We start from the raw sequence: 14,952 nt of genomic DNA, 5'->3' as shown, positions 1-14,952 counted from the left end.
TGGGATTGACGACATGCATCAACCAAGTGAGCAAGCCTGACCACCCGATCCCGTTAGTCGCCTCTTAGACAAGCATAGTCGCATCACCATCAGTAGTGTACTGAAGAATGGCCTACCATTAGCTTAGCACCATAGACAAAAAGTGAGTGAGTGAGTTGGGTTTAACGCCGCTTTTAACAGTATTCCAGTTATATCACGGCATGTCAGCTTAATGTGGGAGGAAAGCCCGAAGTGATGCAGGTCTCAGACGTTTACAACTTCGGTGACAGCCATGAGCACGGGTATGGTGCTGTCAAACCTAGAAACATAATCGGGGCGAACCGGGATTCGAACCCACAATAATAGGTTTCTGGCGTGCCCAAGGGACGCAACTCTGCATAGCGAATCGCGGCTCCTTAGACGACTGGGCCACCCGTGCCCCCCATAGACAAAAAGGATTCCAGTAGACATGATCATGGCTGGAATCAAAGACTCGATGTTTACATGTTTCTCTAAGCTAATTCCAGTCATGCCATTGTTTGTCTGTTTGTTGCTTAACGCTGCATGCAGCAATTATTCCAGCTGTATGACTGCGACTGTAAATAATTGACTCTGGGGCAGGCAATCCAGTGATTGATAGGAGCAACAATCCACGCCATCGGGGAACAATGACACTCAATCAAACAAGTCACCGAGTCTGACCACAATCTAGATACCTTGCACAACTTTAAGAACTAGAGCAGGATCACATTAATCTAGATGATTCTGTTCATGGCACAATTGTCTGGATTACCAGAATTCCTATTTAACCAAACATTAGTTTCGCTTAATGCTCCTTCGGAGATGACGTTCCTGACAAGACGGTCCAGCAGGCAGTATGTCTGGTCTAATGGGCTCCAGAATAAGGAGTTTCCTCTGTATATGTTAATCATATCTCTCAAAGAGAATCATCCAAAAGGCCTTTCGCTGTTTTAGAAGATTCTCAGGAAAGTGAAAGATGGCTTCCTTGCTGCCAAATTGATTTTCCAATTTGGATTCCTTAAAGAAACATGAACTCCTCAAGGCAAAAAATACCTAGACCAGGTTTCTGCTAAATCTGTCCAGCACTACTGGAGAAAAAGAGGAAAATGCAAAAAATTGCTGCCGCCTACAACACAGTTAAAGTAACAAAAACGATTTCAGATCCAAAACACTGATGACCAAAACCAAGACAAATGCCAAAATACAGTGACTCAGTACATAATAATTTATCCACCAGTCAATCGGGTAATTTTGTTTATTTTGTTGTTTAACGCCGCACTCAGCAATATTCCAGCTATATGACGGCGGTCTGTAAATAATCAAGTCTGGACCAGACAATACAGTGACTGACATCATGAGCATCAATCCATGCAATTGGGATACAATGACATGCATCAACCAATGTCAGTGAGCCTGACCACCCGATCCCGTTAGTCAATTCTTACGACAATCATGAAGAACTATTCTAACCGGATTCTTCATGGGTATCGGGTAACGTGAGTTGATGGAACACCGGGTTACGTGAGTTGATGGAACATCAGGTAACGTGAGTTGATGGAACATCGGGTAACGTGAGTTGATGGAAAATCGGGTAACGTGAGTTGATGGAACATCGGGTAACGTGAGTTGATGGAACATCGGGTAACGTGAGTTGATGGAACATCGGATAACGTCAGTTGATGGAACATCGGGTTACGTGAGTTGATGGAACATCGGGTAACGTGAGTTGATGGAACATCGGGTAACGTCAGTTGATGGAACATCGAATAACGTCAGTTGATGGAACATCGGGTTACGTGAGTTGATGGAACATCGGGTAACGTGAGTTGATGGAACATCGGGTAACGTGAGTTGATGGAAAATCGGGTAACGTGAGTTGATGGAACATCAGGTAACATGAGTTGATGCTCCCTCTATGTTAGTTTGTGTTTCCCTTACCCTTTGGGCACATCGACCACCTCCGTGGTAGAGTCTCCGCCCAGAGAGCGGAAGGTCCGCGGTTTGATCCCCAGCTGCATCAAACCAAAATATCTTAAAAGATTGTACTTGTAGTTACCCTGCCTGGTGCTTGACTTTGGTGGTGCTTTGAGTGAGTGAGTGAGGTTTTACGCCGCTTTTAGCAATATTCCAGCAATATCACGGCAGGGGACACCAGATATGGGCTTCACACATTGTACCCATGTCGGGAATCGAACCCGCGTCTTCGGCGTGACGAGCTAACGCTTTAACCACTAGGCTACCCGACGCCCCGGTGGTGCTTTTAAGTTATAATAGTTCAGGGCAAAACTATATTGTATGCGTGCACCCTTATGTTAAGGGACATATTTATTTTTTTAACATTTTTTTAGACCACTAAAATGGGTAGTTTGTTATCTAAATATGTCATATTTCATTATCCGTTCAGCATGCTGTTATCCATGATCAAATGCAGCAATAAGCAGGATTTTTAAATTTGAGTTTTATATTAATTTGCCTTCAATTATTAACGAGACTAAAAAACATTCCAGAAGTGCTTTGTGGGGCCGAGCTAAGAAATGCATGACAAAGCCAAACGAAGTTCGGTGTCCGTGTCTATTGTTGAGTTGAGGTGTTTTCTGTCACGCAAGTTGCAACCTATTGCACCACTAATGTTAGAGACTGCAGCAACTGCAAGCCTTGCAAGAGCTGCTTACTAAGTAGGTTGGGCTACATGATACTGTAACTGACGTGAATCGACGGCCTGCGGCGTGATGAGACATGGCAATGGGACGAACATGGCAGAGGAAGAGCAATATAGCGGTCGCTTGTTGGACTGCTAAATGCTGGTAAATGCTGTACGCCGAGCAACAGGTGTACAGTCGTCTAAGGTGCCGCTGTGCAGAGTTGCATCCCTTGGGCACGTCAGAAACCTATAATTGTGGGTTCGATTCCCGGTTCACCCCGATTATGTTTCTAGGTTTGTCAGCACCATACCCGTGCTCGTGGGTTTCACCGAAGTGGTAAACGTCTAAAACCTGTATCAGTTCGGACTTTCCTCCCACATTAAGCTGACACGCCGCGATATAAGTGGAATACTTTGTTAAACCCAACACACTCACTCAGACTGCAGTTAACCTTTCTTTTGTCCAGGACAGACATAATTCAGAGGCACCAGGGCCCGCCTCAGACAATTTGTGGCTGCTGTGTCACGGACACAGTAGTTCAAATATGTTTGTGATAAGCCTGCATCATGAGAGACGGTGGACATCATCTTGCCGTATTTCTTCCAACGTAATAATATTCGAATATTACTCAAGTTTAAAGAAACTATATCACCGAAAACTGTTGTGGATGCACAATCTTGCTTGACAGTGATGAAAGAACTATGTTACCAAGGATACATAAGATCATGGGGGAGGTGATTTAAACAGCATCATGACTTCAGTCCATTATAACATAACTCAAAAAGTGGACTTTATCGCAGGATAAAGTACAGTCTTCGCAATTGATCTTTTAGCAAAGCATCTTAGAACAAAAATTTAAGCCTTGACACTGCACCTCATGTTTGTTTGGAAATCACTTGTAAGTCTAAAAATGATTTTTTCTTTTTATAAAATAATACAAAGGAAATAATAGACAAAAAAATATATTGGTAAATACCCATATACATAATATTCTTATGAAAAAAACACCATCTGTATGTTTTACCCAAACAAATAACATGTCTATGCCATGATAGGGACATGAAAAGTGTCAAGCTGGTAAGAGTTCTCTCCCTTCACCTATCTGCATAAAAGCATTCATCATGTTGACTGAGGTGATGCATCTTCCTTTCAGAATCCTAGACAAAATGCAGAATTCATCAGCAGCCAGTGACAGTTTAAAATATGGAGAAGCCAAGATAAAACCTCTCTTGAGACATAATCAGATACTTGGATGCCATGAGCTGAGCTCTTTATCTGCTGTAGTGCATATGGAAATTTGGTTAGGAAAATTTATAGAAAATCTTGCTATTTGTCACAAAATAATGTTCTTGCGACGTGCATTTAAAGCAAATCATTAATCTGACCTGCGGCAAGCATGTGGGACTGAAGACCTATTCTGCCCAACTTCCCACAAGGTTTGTGGTACAAAGGACCTATTCTGCCATGACTTCCCACAAGGTTTGTGGTACAAAGGACCTATTCTGCCATGACTTCCCACAAGGTTTGTGGTACAAAGGACCTATTCTGCCATGACTTCCCACAAGGTTTGTGGTTCTAAGGACCTATTCTGCCATGACTTCCCACAAGGTTTGAGATACTAAGGACCTATTCTGCCATGACTTCCCACAAGGTTTGTGGTACTAAGGACCTATTCTGCCCAACTTCCCACAAGGTTTGTGGTACAAAGGACCTATTCTGCCATGACTTCCCACAAGGTTTGTGGTACTAAGGACCTATTCTGCCTGACTTCCCACAAAGTTTGTGGTACAAAGGACCTTTTCTGCCCGACTTCCCACAAGGTTTGAGATACTAAGGACCTATTCTGCCATGACTTCCCACTAGATTCATGATACACTATCGTTACTATTTATATACATGCATGATAATCAAGGTACAATTCACATAGTGGGAATGTCACTATTCCAATTAGATTCCAGTACACTGAGTCATCCATAATCTATTTATAATGTCAGCCAGTCTCATTACAGTAAGCTAATGATTTGAATAATTAGATTTGCATCACAGCTGAAAAGACGCAAAAACTAATGAACACACTGATTAGCAAGAACAAAGCGAATATTGGTCAGGTCCATACCCGGGACTTCACTGTACACACTTAATAAGCTGGGTCCCAGACCACAAAGTGAAAACTTACCGTATTCGACGTAATAAACGCCCCGCTCTAATAAGCGCCCACGGTCCCAGACCACAAAGAGATCACAGCACTTTGACTATTGTAAAAGTACGGTAAAGGGAAACAACACTCCAATTCTCAGTCATCTTGCCGGTGCCATTTTAATTAGTCAGCGTAGTCACCAGTTGCCAATAGCGTCAGCGACCCAACAGACTGGGCTTCGGGCCACCTTGTTGGCAGTGAGGGTAAATCCTCTTGAATCTTCGCATATGATTGGATGATGCTTACCATATCTTCTTGAGTATAGTGCACATTTTTTTTCCAAAAAACACAGCTGTGTAGAAGGGGGTGCGCATTATACACAAACGAATTAATGAGTTTTGATGTTTTTCCCCCATGGAAAGACATTACCGTGAGCACGTAACACCGGAAATACCATGTCAACAAATCAATACTGAAGTACGCAAATTAATCATGTAATTATGCTGTCTGGCTATAAAAAGTGTTCTTTGTATATCTGGACTATAACCTTTCACCTTGCAAAATCTGTCAGGGCGTGTAAATGTGTATGTACTTAAACTCCATCATCCAATCCTTGGACACGGACAATGTAATTGTCTTAAATGACAACCAACAAGAAATCCAGCGCCAGTGCCATATGGGCTGGAATAGGAAAACAAACGATTCCCCTTGGGGGCAAAGGTCATTTAATAATGACAAATGTTTGCTCGAAACATAAAACCAAAGGGTGGGTCAACAGACAGACTGAGAAAATTCACCAAATTCCTGAACAACATGTAGTTTGCATGTTACGTTTGGCGCCTGTGACGTGTCCCTTGCAACAATAAAAAACAAATACTGCTTACAGCATAATCAGCAATTGACTCTGGATTGTCTCCCCTTGACTGTTAAATTAATGGACACTAACACAGATGCCATGACATGCCGTTTAAATTAAAATAAACTAGGGTTTACTTCTTACAATAATGCAGTTTAGTTTACAGCAAAAATGTGTACATATTATGTTTGCAACAATAGAGTTAAGTTCATGTATCTTGTCATTCATGTTTTGTGGCATAGCCTTACATGTGTGTATTTGTTGTTATTCACTTGATACTCAGTTAATGACTTTATTACAGATAATTACTGGTAGAACTACTCTGATTACCAGACAAAGACTGTGCAAGAGTGAGTGAGTGTGAGTGAGTTGGGTTTAACGCCGCTTTTAACATTATTCCAGTTATATCACAGCATGTCAGCTTAATGTGGGAGGAAAGCCCGAAGTGATGCATGTCTCAGACGTTTACCACTTCGGTGAAACCCACGAGCACGGGTATGGTGCTGACAAACCTAGAAACATAATCGAGTCGAACCGGGATTGGAACCCACGCTCATAGGTTTCTGACTGTGCAAGAAAACTCATTAACGTTCACCCCTGCCTCTGAGGGTGTCAAGGATATATCGCAATGAGGGGTTGGCATTTCTTGTGTCTGTGGTAATTATTCAATCTAAGATTGGGTTACAAATCCAGGTATGATGTGGTGAATGTATTACATGTTATGTAATATGCATGTGGCAGCACAGCAAGAGAGGTATGGTGAGTTGAGTTGCTAAAAAAACATTGATCAAATGATTAACCAACAGTATGTTCATCGATAAATCACTTGTATCTTGCATGGTGGATTTGTCAAAAGGAAGTGTTTATATGTAGGTTTACTAAAGCAGATGGAATACACTCATATCTGGGCGTGTTGTGATGGAAAAACAACATACATTGTTCAAAGGATTAGTCAATATTACGTTGATTGATTGCTCATTGTTATCTAACTCAATGGATTTTTTTAGAGAACTGTGGACATCATGAACCTAGTTGTCATGTGTGCTATCTCAGCTGACAAATGAGACATATCACAGCTATGTGAAACACATGAAACAAACCTACGTGATCAGTTGAGAGACAAGGACAGGTTATACTATCCCAAAATACAATACACATTTTAAAATATTACATTGTTACAAAGACACGTGACATCGGACAAGTTTCTTTGTACAGCTTCAGCTGTATGACGCATAGTGGTCCTTTATGATGATATTGACGGATACATTCCTCAAACAAGGTAACTGACTAATATTTTCATATACCATATTTGACATAATAAGCGCCCAGAGTGCTCTCGAAATTATATAGGGGGCTCTAATTAGAACATTATTTTGGTAAAACACAACAGAGTTGAAAGATAGTAAATTTCCTGGTTTAAGCTGATAGCCTGAAATGTTTATATATTTTTCTAGAATTTAATCGCCCATAATTAAGGGTGCATATAACAAATGTATTATACACGAATAACTAAGTAACATTTATCAATCGGAAGGGGTGCTAATTGAGATTGGTCACTGGCCAATATATTAGCAATATGACCGTGGGCACTTATTAGAGTGGGGTGCTTATTATGTCGAATACGGTGAGTTTTAACGGATGTAATAACTATATCTGCATTTTGTTTTCATTCATTTGCTGTAGCAAGAACGCGAGAGGCCTCAACGTTTTCTGATCAAATTGTTCCATACGTAAAACATATCCGGCAACAGATATTGTTGTATCTGTCGTATGACAAGTCTTGAGTAGGTTCTAATATTTATTCAGGAACGTTACAGTCGTGGATAACATCTAAGATGGCAGACCCGGGGAGCACATGCGTTATATCGCTGGTGAAGTTCCATACATGTGACGCACGTTGCACATGAAGAGTTACCCAACAGAGTTATCTCCCCTATACCAATATGTTCCTGCATAGCATATATACCACAGATGTCAGTTGTTCCAAAGTGCTACACTTATGGTTATTTATAAATAAATATATATCATGATATATAGTAAATGTTGCAACTAAAATAACTCGATACTAAAAAACAGTATTTCTGATACAATAATAGTTTCCGATACAATTCATCTGATTGTTGCATCAAAAGTTACATTCATTGGGTATTTTTTAAACGTAGCGAACCCATGTTACACATTCAGTCAACCAGTGCTATACATTCAGTCAACCTGTGTTACACATTCAGTTAACCTGTGTTACACATTCAGTCAACCAGTGCTATACATTCAGTCAACCCATGTTACACATTCAGTCAACCTGTGTTACACATTCAGTCAACCTGTGTTACACATTCAGTCAACCAGTGTTACACATTCAGTCAACCCATGTTACACATTCAGTCAACCCATGTTACACATTCCGTTAACCAGTGTTACACATTCAGTCAACCAGTGCTATACATTCAGTCAACCTGTGTTACACATTCAGTTAACCTGTGTTACACATTCAGTTAACCCGTGTTACACATTCAGTTAACCCATGTTACACATTCAGTCAACCAGTGTTACACATTCAGTCAACCTGTGTTACACATTCAGTCAACCTGTGTTACACATTCAGTCAACCTGTGTTACACATTCAGTTAACCCATGTTACACATTCAGTCAAACCATGTTACACATTCAGTCAACCAGTGTTACACATTCAGTCAACCTGTGTTACACATTCAGTCAACCCATGTTACACATTCAGTTAACCAGTGTTACACATTCAGTCAACCTGTGTTACACATTCAGTCAACCTGTGTTACACATTCAGTCAACCTGTGTTACACATTCAGTCAACCAGTGTTACACATTCAGTCAACCAGTGTTACACATTCAGTCAACCTGTGTTAAACATTCAGTCAACCAGTGTTACACATTCAGTCAACCCATGTTACACATTCAGTCAACCCATGTTACACATTCAGTTAACCAGTGTTACACATTCAGTCAACCAGTGCTATACATTCAGTCAACCTGTGTTACACATTCAGTTAACCCGTGTTACACATTCAGTTAACCTCTGTTACACATTCAGTTAACCCATGTTACACATTCAGTCAACCAGTGTTACACATTCAGTCAACCTGTGTTACACATTCAGTCAACCTGTGTTACACATTCAGTCAACCTGTGTTACACATTCAGTCAACCAGTGTTACACATTCAGCCAACCTGTGTTACACATTCAGTCAACCTGTGTTATACATTCAGTTAACCCATGTTACACATTCAGTCAACCTGTGTTACACATTCAGTCAACCTGTGTTACACATTCAGTCAACCAGTGTTACACATTCAGTCAACCTGTGTTACACATTCAGTCAACCTGTGTTACACATTCAGTCAACCCATGTTACACATTCAGTCAACCAGTGTTACACATTCAGTCAACCTGTGTTACACATTCAGTCAACCTGTGTTACACATTCAGTCAACCTCTGTTACACATTCAGTCAACCAGTGTTACACATTCAGTTAACCTGTGTTACACATTCAATCAACCTGTGTTACACATTCAGTTAACCCATGTTACACATTCAGTCAACCAGTGTTACACATTCAGTCAACCAGTGTTACACATTCAGTCAACCTCTGTTACACATTCAGTCAACCTGTGTTACACATTCAGTTAACCCATGTTACACATTCAGTCAACCTGTGTTACACATTCAGTCAACCAGTGTTACACATTCAGTCAACCTCTGTTACACATTCAGTCAACCTGTGTTACACATTCAGTCAACCAGTGTTACACATTCAGTCAACCAGTGTTACACATTCAGTCAACCTGTGTTACACATTCAGTCAACCCATGTTACACATTCAGTCAACCAGTGTTACACATTCAGTCAACCAGTGTTACACATTCAGTCAACCTGTGTTACACATTCAGTCAACCAGTGTTACACATTCAGTCAACCTGTGTTACACATTCAGTCAACCTGTGTTACACATTCAGTCAACCCATGTTACACATTCAGTCAACCAGTGTTACACATTCAGTCAACCTGTGTTACACATTCAGTCAACCTGTGTTACACATTCAGTCAACCTCTGTTACACATTCAGTCAACCAGTGTTACACATTCAGTTAACCTGTGTTACACATTCAGTCAACCTGTGTTACACATTCAGTTAACCCATGTTACACATTCAGTCAACCCATGTTACACATTCAGTCAACCAGTGTTACACATTCAGTCAACCTGTGTTACACATTCAGTCAACCAGTGTTACACATTCAGTTAACCTGTGTTACACATTCAGTCAACCTGTGTTACACATTCAGTTAACCCATGTTACACATTCAGTCAACCCATGTTACACATTCAGTCAACCAGTGTTACACATTCAGTCAACCTGTGTTACACATTCAGTCAACCTGTGTTACACATTCAGTTAACCCATGTTACACATTCAGTCAACCTGTGTTACACATTCAGTCAACCTGTGTTACACATTCAGTCAACCAGTGTTACACATTCAGTCAACCTGTGTTACACATTCAGTCAACCTGTGTTACACATTCAGTCAACCTGTGTTACACATTCAGTCAACCAGTGTTACACATTCAGTCAACCTGTGTTACACATTCAGTCAACCTGTGTTACACATTCAGTCAACCTCTGTTACACATTCAGTCAACCAGTGTTACACATTCAGTTAACCTGTGTTACACATTCAGTCAACCTGTGTTACACATTCAGTTAACCCATGTTACACATTCAGTCAACCCATGTTACACATTCAGTCAACCAGTGTTACACATTCAGTCAACCCATGTTACACATTCAGTCAACCTGTGTTACACATTCAGTTAACCCATGTTACACATTCAGTCAACCTGTGTTACACATTCAGTCAACCTGTGTTACACATTCAGTCAACCTGTGTTACACATTCAGTCAACCAGTGTTACACATTCAGTTAACCTGTGTTACACATTCAGTCAACCTGTGTTACACATTCAGTTAACCTGTGTTACACATTCAGTCAACCAGTGTTACACATTCAGTCAACCTGTGTTACACATTCAGTTAACCTCTGTTACACATTCAGTTAACCCATGTTACACATTCAGTCAACCAGTGTTACACATTCAGTTAACCTGTGTTACACATTCAGTCAACCTGTGTTACACATTCAGTCAACCCATGTTACACATTCAGTCAACCTGTGTTACACATTCAGTCAACCTGTGTTACACATTCAGTTAACCTGTGTTACACATTCAGTCAACCTGTGTTACACATTCAGTCAACCAGTGTTACACATTCAGTTAACCTGTGTTACACATTCAGTCAACCTGTGTTACACATTCAGTCAACCCATGTTACACATTCAGTCAACCTGTGTTACACATTCAGTCAACCTGTGTTACACATTCAGTCAACCTGTGTTACACATTCAGTCAACCTGTGTTACACATTCAGTCAACCTGTGTTATACAGTTAACCCATGTTACACATTCAGTCAACCTGTGTTACACATTCAGTCAACCTGTGTTACACATTCAGTCAACCAGTGTTACACATTCAGTCAACCAGTGTTACACATTCAGCAACATTCAACCTGCGTTACATATTCAATCAACATAATCGATTGTGCATAAGCTCCACTCTGTGATTAATCATCTCAACATATACCGTCAATGAAGAAGCCCAGTTATGTTGCGAGTTTTCAATATTTGTTTACTAAATTAGCCTGAGGTGGCACACTTCGTAGCAAGCAAGGTTCTGAAAGCATTTCTATTTTCAATATATATTTTCATCATCTTTATGTATTCCTTGTTGTAGGGCAAGGATGGTATTATGTGCATACACAATCAATATTTGTCAATAGTCAGAACATTTCTGAACATGTCAAACTTATTGTTCAATGTAAAACTGCTGGGAAATGTGCGCAAGATCCTCCAGATTATGCAGGATCAGAAGTCTACCTTGAAGAAGGTTATCATCATCACAAAAAATAATGCAGTCAATTAGGGATTAAAGTTTTCAGTGACAAGACCTTTGTCTTATCCAAAGAGCTTATAACACGATGCTACTTTTCTTGAAAAAATATGGCAGAATTACATCTCCATCACAAAAGCAAAGATGGCTACAGTGGGATGCAAACTTGGAAATAAAAAAACAGAAACTATAACTATAATTATAATACATCTCAAGCACAACATGTAGTTGGGCTGGGGCAGGTAACTCAGGTCGAATTGGGCCAGAGTTGGACCCCAGAGTAGGACCCCAGAGTAGGACCCCAGAGTAGGACCCCAGAGTAGGACCCGGGTACCCACAGGACTACCCCGACCCCTGATTAGTCACATGATTTATTGCACAATGACAATAACAATAAAACTCCATGCTTAAACTACAAGCCGCTTTTGTTGACATTTCTTTCTGACTTTTATATGTTTGAGTAAAGATAAAGCTTCAGTCAACTTCAGTATATGCATAATGAGATCGATTTAAATGAGTATCTTATAGTTTTGCCAGGGCTCCGATAAAACAATTCCCAATCAGACATTCTGTACAGATCTCTTGAGACCTACAATGGGTGCCCTCATAGAGTCCGGTAATAGAGAAACAGGTAACCGGGGAGATAAGTTGGACTCTCCCAGCCTCAACATGCAGATATCAATCAATAAATAGATCTAACTAGAAACAATTATGAATAATATGCAAAGATAATAGTGATGCTAAATATTTCCAAATAAGCTCTGATACTAATGTTACCACAGAGCCAAAATTCTACTTCTTGAGAAAAAGTTAACTCTATAGTTTATAAACTAGGCTATTTTTCATAAATCTGAAGTATTACGTGTGCATAGCTTGTTTATTACAGAAACTGGCTGCAGATCTTGAAATATAATGTGCTCATATAGATACTGCACCAGCTGTTTTTTTTACAACACTACTTTCATCTATACTTATAAAACATATGACACTGTCAATTGACATTGTGAACAAGTGCTTCAATTCATAAAGAATAAAGCTATGTCATGTTCCAAATATATAGGTATCTGGTCATGCACAGCCAAAAAGTATGTATGGGAATTAAAAAGAATTCTGATGCACGCTTTGGCATGCCTTGCCTGAATCAAAAACATACTGGTATCATTAACCGCATCATGACTCACTGCAAGTATTTCAATTAACAATCTGTAAACAGCACTGAAACAGCGTCGAGCCTGGCCTAATTTCTCGTCTCATTATCATATAAATAGATGTCATTCTGTGTAATGATTCATGCAGACAGTTTTCAATGCCAACATGGCGATGTCATTTGTATGGATGCTGATTGTATATTGGAAAATAGATGCAACTATTTCACTTACTGCTTGCGTTACATTTAAATGCTTCGTCAAGCCAGCCTCTTCTGCTTTTCACGGCAGCAGCTGTCAAAATTTCTAGGTCACGTAGAGTTATCTGCCCATAGTGGACGAGGGTGCTAAAATAAAGATCCGTGAACGAAACGAAGTTAGTTATATAGTCTATCTTACATACCCTGATACAAATATAACAAATACAGCCCATGCAAGTCTATAATGTTTGGCAAGTCTAGATTTCTGCAGATAAAGAGAGTCTCCTTTTGTATTAATTTTTTTAAAAAGTTCATTTAACAACTATTTTCTTTCTGTACGATATGTTCATTTCAGAGACTAGATGTTAGTCTATTAGTTGTATGAAAGTACCCTAAAACATCTCGGCGTTTTTTTATCCCAGGTGTTTTATCACTGCATGTTATCGAATAAAGATTGATATTACGAAGACGTTAACTCCGGCAGCTGACAAGGTAAGGAGTCAATGTGGGATGTCTCCACGTCCTGCTACATCTGCCATGTCTACTGATATACTAAGAACTCAACTACCCATGCGATCAAGGTAGCAGGGTGGCCCAGAGGTCAATGTTGGTTCTGCTGTCGTAGGTTCGAATCCCTCATGCGATCCGAGCATGATTTTACTTTTTTCACCACAACCTTCGTACAAGTAGGCAGTAATGTGTCTTCGTCGTATTCAAAGAAGTAATGTGTTTGGCATAGGTGCAATTGATCACTTACTTTCGGAAGAAAGGAAATGGATGGCCTCACACACCGCAATTCACACTGCAGAACTTCAAGATAACCGCGCGACAGGCTTCTGGGCGTATGATTAAATCCCATATTCACGCCGATTATCATTATATACTTTCATTGTAAAAAACTGTGTTTTCTGAAGTTGAGAAAAGTGATATTTTCACTGCAGTCATGAACTATTGTCATGCAAGAGTTACCTCCTCTTAAATTGTCTCCCTTTTCGTGTCACCCCGTACACAAACTGTTGACGTTCTTTTGACGTTATTTCAACATGGACCAGGCAAATAATGACGTGTATTCTTTCGGTTCCAACAGCAGTTTTCTAGTTTTCAAGAATATGTTTTGTTCAAGTTGATTTTGTATATAATCATATCTAGATATATGATTAAGCATTTTCGTGACCCTAAATATTTTTTTATGTTTTTGTTTATATTGTGTAAGATTTTGCAAACACGAAACTAGTTTTTAAGTCGCAATTACAAGGGGTGGTGAACCGTTTCTGTGTTAGGTAGGGGGAACTTACGTATCAAGCTTTTACGTTTTAAATGACATAATTTAATTTCCCGGTAGACATCTACACAAAAAGTATAAAATAGATAGTATATTTCATATGTCTGGTGAAATATCACGTTTCTCTTCTCGAGTGACGGGGAGAAAGGAGAAAGGAGATATTTACACGAGTGGCAACGTTAACGCAACTCGTGTAAATATGTCCTTTCCCCCGTCACTCGATGAGAGAAACATATTATGCACTATTTATCCGTCAGAACCTTCCCCATCCATTAATATACATCAGTCTTTCCTCACACGAAGTGGGTTTGTGACTTTAGTTACATGAGTTCTTGCAACTGGAATAAGATTTCGATTGTTACATTTAGCGTAGGTGTTGCTTTTTTTGCGTTAAACCCAAAACATAAACTCACCGTGAGGTCCAACGGTGTAAACCGAACACCTACAATCCCCGATGTGGGATGCCGTATAATTACAGTATAACAGAGATGCTTATGAATAAAATTGTCATAACAAGCACAGGAATCGGAACTTACCGCTTGAAGTTGTTCTCAACTTATTGATTGAAGGATCGACGGCGGCTGAGAAGCGAAGTCTTTCAACTGTGTGACCTTGACCCCTAGTGACGTAAATAAACAGCAGGAATCCTGACTCTCTGACCAAAGGTGATTCACCTACTGCTGTGAAAATAGAAGATCAACGTGGGTGT

General features: G+C 40.0%; 1 long non-coding RNA gene across 2 annotated transcripts in view; it reads right to left on the bottom strand.

The window, feature by feature from the left end:
- LOC139453227 (uncharacterized) overlaps positions 1 to 13,080 on the bottom strand; it is a 193,932-nt gene extending 180,852 nt beyond the window's left edge. For both annotated transcript variants that reach the window (XR_011652407.1, XR_011652406.1), the window contains exon 1: positions 12,996 to 13,080. This is a non-coding gene — a long non-coding RNA (uncharacterized lncRNA). The remainder of the gene's footprint in view (positions 1 to 12,995) is intronic.
- Between the last annotated feature and the right edge of the window lie 1,872 nt (positions 13,081 to 14,952).

The sequence above is a fragment of the Haliotis cracherodii genome, unplaced genomic scaffold, assembly GCF_022045235.1.
Source record: "Haliotis cracherodii isolate W230 unplaced genomic scaffold, xgHalCrac1.p SCAF_9, whole genome shotgun sequence".
Taxonomy (NCBI): domain Eukaryota; kingdom Metazoa; phylum Mollusca; class Gastropoda; order Lepetellida; family Haliotidae; genus Haliotis; species Haliotis cracherodii.
This window is presented reverse-complemented; position numbering and strand designations above follow the sequence as displayed.